The following is a 6,000-nucleotide window of genomic DNA, read 5'->3' on the forward strand; positions in this document are numbered from 1 at the left end:
AACCGGGCGCGGGAAGCGAGAACGCTACCGCACGACCACGAGCTGCGGACTGTTGCGAGAAATTTTTATGCCAGAACAGAGAAGATATCAGTTTGACCTCTATAATGTTTTGTTTCAACAGGTTGAGGGGTACTTCCCATACCTCAACACCACCCACGGCTTTTCTACAGGAACAATTTCCAGGTCTTGGCGTGGGGATTTAGAGTGGCTTCCTCGAGCTCCAAACCTTCCTCCGTGCCATATTTGTCACGGAGCTACCTGAAATGTCGGGTTTACATCGCAAAATCACGTACTTTTGAAGCTCTTTAAGAAGTTATTACTCCAAAAATTCGTCTTGCTATGCTCGAATTGTTTACGGGATATTTTTCCTCTCCCTGGAATAATGCCTGGACAAGAGACCGCCACTTGGATGATGCCATTTTTCGCACCTGGACTGCGATGCACTTTTTCTTCTTTGTGCTTTACCTTTATTAAATGGCATCGTATTTGTAATCGTTGAGAAATATAAAAACTGAAAGTTACTAAAAATTAAATGTGTTAGAATGGTCGTAAAATATAAAACCTTGCTGCTGGACACTGTATTTTGCTGTCGAAGGGAGCTACTGGATAGACAGGAAAAGAAACAAATGTAGTATCTCCAATTAACAAACTAGATATTTGAAAACGAAGTCTCTTGTGTACTTGGAACGAAAATTTATAGTATGTATCGGTAGTTTTGACTTACCGGAGGTAAGACACGGACTTTTTATATAAGAACGTTCGAAAAGGTTAGTATTTCTTTGGCGAGCTATGGAGAATCATATGATAAGTATTACTAGAAGACACAAAAAAGAGAACTACATCAGGAAACACACTGAACCTGGGGACAGTTATCACTGTTGTGAACATAAAGATGGGCAGGGAATGGAACCAGACGAGAACGTGGGAGGTGGACCGAGTAAGATCTTTGCTGCATTGTGGATGACGAAATTTGTAAACTTGCAGGAGCAACATGGTATTAAATAACTGCAGACAAAAGTGTATCAAGTTGTAAGCTGTGGAAGGGACGGCGGGGGGAGGGGGGGGGGGCGAACTCGTGTTCATTTCACGGCGAATATTTCTCGACAAAATGTTGTTTGACCGCCTGCTATGGTCAGTATCCATTACATGTTCTGGTTTTGTTCAAACGGATACTGAATTTATACGTCTGTTTGAGGGCGGGGCAGGATTCTAGTACTGCCGGCAAAGATTCTTTTAGAGGGAGAGGAGCAGCTGCCCTTCCACACCTCCAGCTTGGTACGCCAGTGGCATTGTCAGCTGTGGACTGTGACTGATATTCGCTCTTCCCTATATATCCAGGCAACACACAGGAAGGAAACTCGCTTCTCTGCCTGTATTTCTCACCTGAGATGATGTCGAAACTCTGAATCGCACTTACTTTGCAGTGTCTGGCGACCGTCTCAGCACTCACCTGTAACAAAATAAACAACTGATGTAGCAAATGTAGAGGAAGATTCAGAAATATGAGAAGTTCTAATTTTACTTCATATTACTAACGTAGGAAGAACAAAAATAACGCAAAAAATTGTGTCCTGGCAGGGAAACAGGTTCCTACAAAGATCATGTCTTCTTTCACATTCAGCATGAGTTGTGATATACTGCATAATACATAAGTATTTCTCGAATATCAAAATAATTTGTTTATTCACTGGGGCATAGTTTCAAGAACCGTCGTCTGTGGTGGACGTAAATGAGTATTTAGTGCAGTTAATATTTCCTTTGTGTATTTATCGCTATTGATTCCTCATTAGACCCAAACGCAGCACAATGTCATTTTATTCAAACACAGTTGACCATTGTCTCTTCACATAGATAATATTTCATTATTTGATCAAATGGTACTGTTAATAACAGTACACTGGTAGAAATGGTTGCTCAATACACAGTCACATTCCGTCTAATTCACATCGTGTCCTCACAAAATAGAAGAGAATCAATGCATTGTTCTATTTATCGATGCATAGTCCGTAATTTATTGTGACAATATAGCATTCACTATTACCGATACTCTTCACAATTCAGTCCTGTTTTTCCCTTTACAAGCCAGGCTGCATCCAACGTCAGAAACAAACAAATAATGCACTTCCATTGTTATTTCAACAGTTCTAAAAATTATGACATATCAGATGGAGACGCAATGCAAAATCTGTTGTCTTTAACTTTGTGTTTTCATTTGATTTAATATGTTCTGCTGTTTTCACGGTACCCTTAACTTCATCACGGCTCGTTATTGGTATTAGCTCACAGAATGTGACACTTCCTTTGAGTCTTTTATGAAATGGTAACTCACATTTTAATATTGTGAACGTGAGTTTAGTTGTTTGTTGAACAAACGTGTCACTATTGCTCATTGATAGTAACAGCATTAATAAATTTAGTGCTGAGCTCAAATAGTATTTTCAAAACAGGCAAAAAACAGTTCCAAAGTAATCAATAGCGAATAGTTCAGAAATTTTATGTTGTATAACAAATTCTTAAAATTGTTTACATAACAAATAATAGCTGGTACTTGAAACCTATACCAATAAACGGCCTAACAAAACCAACTAAGCGATCTTTCAGATACACGTAATGTCACGAAGCTTATTCGGGCTCCTCTTTAGGCTTCTATAGCTGGCACACTTCTGGCAAGAAATTTTGGCTTACACTCGTTTAGAAGAACATCAAACACGCTCAGTAATAATCTCACCTTTCAATTGAGTGCGCGTCGCATGCAATTCGCAGCAGCCATCACAGTATTCGATGCACTCAACGAAAACCTTACGTTTTTGCAATACGGGGCGCCGCTATCCCGATAAAATGCGAAACATACAAAGAAGGAAAGAAATCACAACACCAAGAAGGAGTTGTGAGACATAAATGAAAGTTGGTAGGTGTGTTTCTACATCTGACACATGATGTCTATTCAGATTTGGCAACAGTCACGTAAGATTGGTACTAGTAGGAGCACTAAGAGGATGCAAATCAGGTGTGCTTTAAATACATGCTGTAACGGTCGTGGGTGTTAGTTATCTTTCAGGATGGATGTGGTGAGTTGAAGTTAAGCAAAACTGCCTTTAAGGTGACAAAGATGTCATTATCAACACGTCACTTAGTTTGAGCGAGGTCGTGTAATAGGTCTACAAGAAGCTGTATGTTCCTTTGCGGAACTACAGAGAGACTTCGTAGATATTTAGCCACTGTACATGACTGCTGGCAGTAGTGGTCACTGGGATGTCGCAAGAAGACTGGCGTCCGAATGGCCATGTGCACTACCAGGAGGGAAAACCATCGTGATCGGCATGCGGCTCTGGTGCATCGTGCCACACGTGCAGCATCAATTTGTGTAGCAGGTGGCACCACAGTGGAACAACGAACTGTAATAAATCGGTTGCTCCGAGCTAGACATCCCTGTGATGGGCATTCCATTGACCACAAACCACCACAGCCACCACCATTTGCGACTTCTGTGGTGTTATGTGTGAGCTCATTGAGGGCAGGGCGGAGGTCTGATTTGTTTTCTGATGAAAGATGGTACTCCATCGGTGCCGCTGATGGCCGTGTGTTGGTTAGGAGGAGGCCTGGGGAGGACCTACAACCAACCTATCCGTATCCTAGACGTACACCTTCAGTTGTGGACTGCACGAGCACTCTCATGGTTATTCAACGCATTCTTAATGCTAATTTGTACGTAATTCTGTTGATTCGATCTGTTGTGTTGCCATTCGTAAACAGCATTTCAGGAAGTGTTTTCCAACAGGATAACATTTGCCCATGTACCGCTTTGTAAGGGAACATGCATTGCAGCGTATCAACCTGTCACCTTGGACCGCTCGATTACCAGATCTCCACAACCAACATTAATCATCCTGTACTGACCAACCAAATAGAACTCCACTCCACAAACTGACATAAAACACAGTGCATTCACGCTTGCATGCTTGCGTTCAATATTCTGGCGGTTGAGCCGTTTATTAATGTACCAGCATTTCAAATTTGCAATGAATTACCTAGTGGTTGCATTAACCTGTGATCTTGCAGTGTTAATCACTAGCCGGCCGCTGTGGCCGGGTGGTTCTAGGAGCTTCAGTCTGGAACCGGGCTGCTGCTACGGTCGCAGGTTCGAATCCTGCCTCGGGTATGAACGTGTGTGTTGTTCTTAGGTTAGTTAGGTTTAAGTAGTTCTAAGTCTAGGAGACTGGTGACCTCAGATGTTAAGTCCCATCGTCCATAGAGCCATTTGAACCATTTTTTGTTAATCACTTAAATATGTTATCTGTTGTTGTTGTTGTTGTGGTCTTCAGTCCTGAGACTGGTTTGATGCAGCTCTCCATGCTACCCTATCCTGTGCAAGCTTCTTCATCTCCCAGTACTTACTGCAATCTACATCCTTCTAAATCTGCTTAGTGTATTCATCTCTTGGTCCCCCTCTACGATGTTTACCCTCCACGCTGCCCTCCAATGCGAAATTTGTGATCTCTTGATGCCTCAGAACATGTCCTACCAACCGGTCCCATCTTCTTGTCAAGTTGTGCCACAAACTACTTTTTTCCGCAATTCTATTCAGTACCTGTACATTAGTTATGTGATCCACCCATCTAAACTTCAGCATTCTTCTGTAGCACCACATTTCAAAAGCTTCTATTCTCATCTTGTCTAAGCTATTTATCGTCCACGTTTCACTTCTATACATGGCTACACTCAATACAAACACTTTCAGAAACGACTTCCTGACACTTAAATCTATACTCAATGTTAACAAATTTCTCTTCTTCAGAAACGCTTTCCTTGCCATTGCCAGTCTACATTTTATATCCTCTCTACTTCGACCATCATCAGTTATTTTGCTCCCCAAATAGCAAAACTCCTTTACTACTTTGTCTCATTCCCTAATCTAATTCCCTCAGCATCACCTGATTTAATTTGACTACATTCCATTATCTTCGTTTTGCTTTTGTTGATGATCATCTTATATCCTCCTTTCAAGACACAGTCCATTCCGTTCAACTGCTCTTCCAAGACCTTTGCTGTCTCTGACAGAATTTACAATATCATCGGCGGACCTCAAAGTTTTTATTTCTTCTCCATACATTTCAATACCTACTCCGAATTTTTCTTTTGTTTCCTTTACTGCATGCACAATTTACAGATTGAATAACATCGGAGAGAGGCTACAACCCTGTCTCACTCCCTTCCCAACCACTGCTTCCCTTTCATGTCCCTCGACACTCATAACTGCCATCTGGATTCTGTACATATTGTAAATAGCCTTTCGCTCCCTGTATTTTACCCCTGCCACCTTTAGAATTTGAAAGAGAGTATTCCAGTCAACATTGTCAAAAGCTTTCTCTAAGTCTACAAGTGCTAGAAATGTAGGTTTGCCTTTCCTTAATCTTTCTTCTAAGGTAAGTCGTACAGTCAGTATTGCCTCACGTATTGCAATATTTTTACGGAATCCAAATTGATCTTCCCCCAGGTCGGCTTCTACCAGTTTTTCCATTCGTCCGTAAAGAATTCGTGTTAGTATTTTGCAGCCGTGACTTATTAAACTGATAGTTCGGTAATTTTCACATCTGTCAACACCTGCTTTCTTTGGGATTGGAATTATTATATTCTTCTTGAAGTCTGAGGGTATTTCGCCTGTCTCATACATCTTGCTCACCAGATGGTAGAGTTTTGTCAGGACTGGCTCTCCCGAGGCCATCAGTAGTTCTAATGGAATGTTGTCTACTCCCGGGGCCTTGTTTCTACTCAGGTCTTTTAGTGCTCTGTCAAACTCTTCACGCAGCATCATATCTCCCATTTCATCTTCATCTACATCCTCTTCCATTTCCATAATATTGTCCTCAAGAACAACGCCCCAGTATAGACCCTCTATATACTCCTTCCACCCCTCTGCTTTCCCTTCTTTGCTTAGAACTGGGTTTCCATCTAAGCTCTTGATATTCATACAAGTGGTTCTCTTTTCTCGAAAGGTCTCTT

The sequence above is a fragment of the Schistocerca serialis genome, chromosome 4 (genome assembly GCF_023864345.2).
Source record: "Schistocerca serialis cubense isolate TAMUIC-IGC-003099 chromosome 4, iqSchSeri2.2, whole genome shotgun sequence".
Classification (NCBI taxonomy): domain Eukaryota; kingdom Metazoa; phylum Arthropoda; class Insecta; order Orthoptera; family Acrididae; genus Schistocerca; species Schistocerca serialis.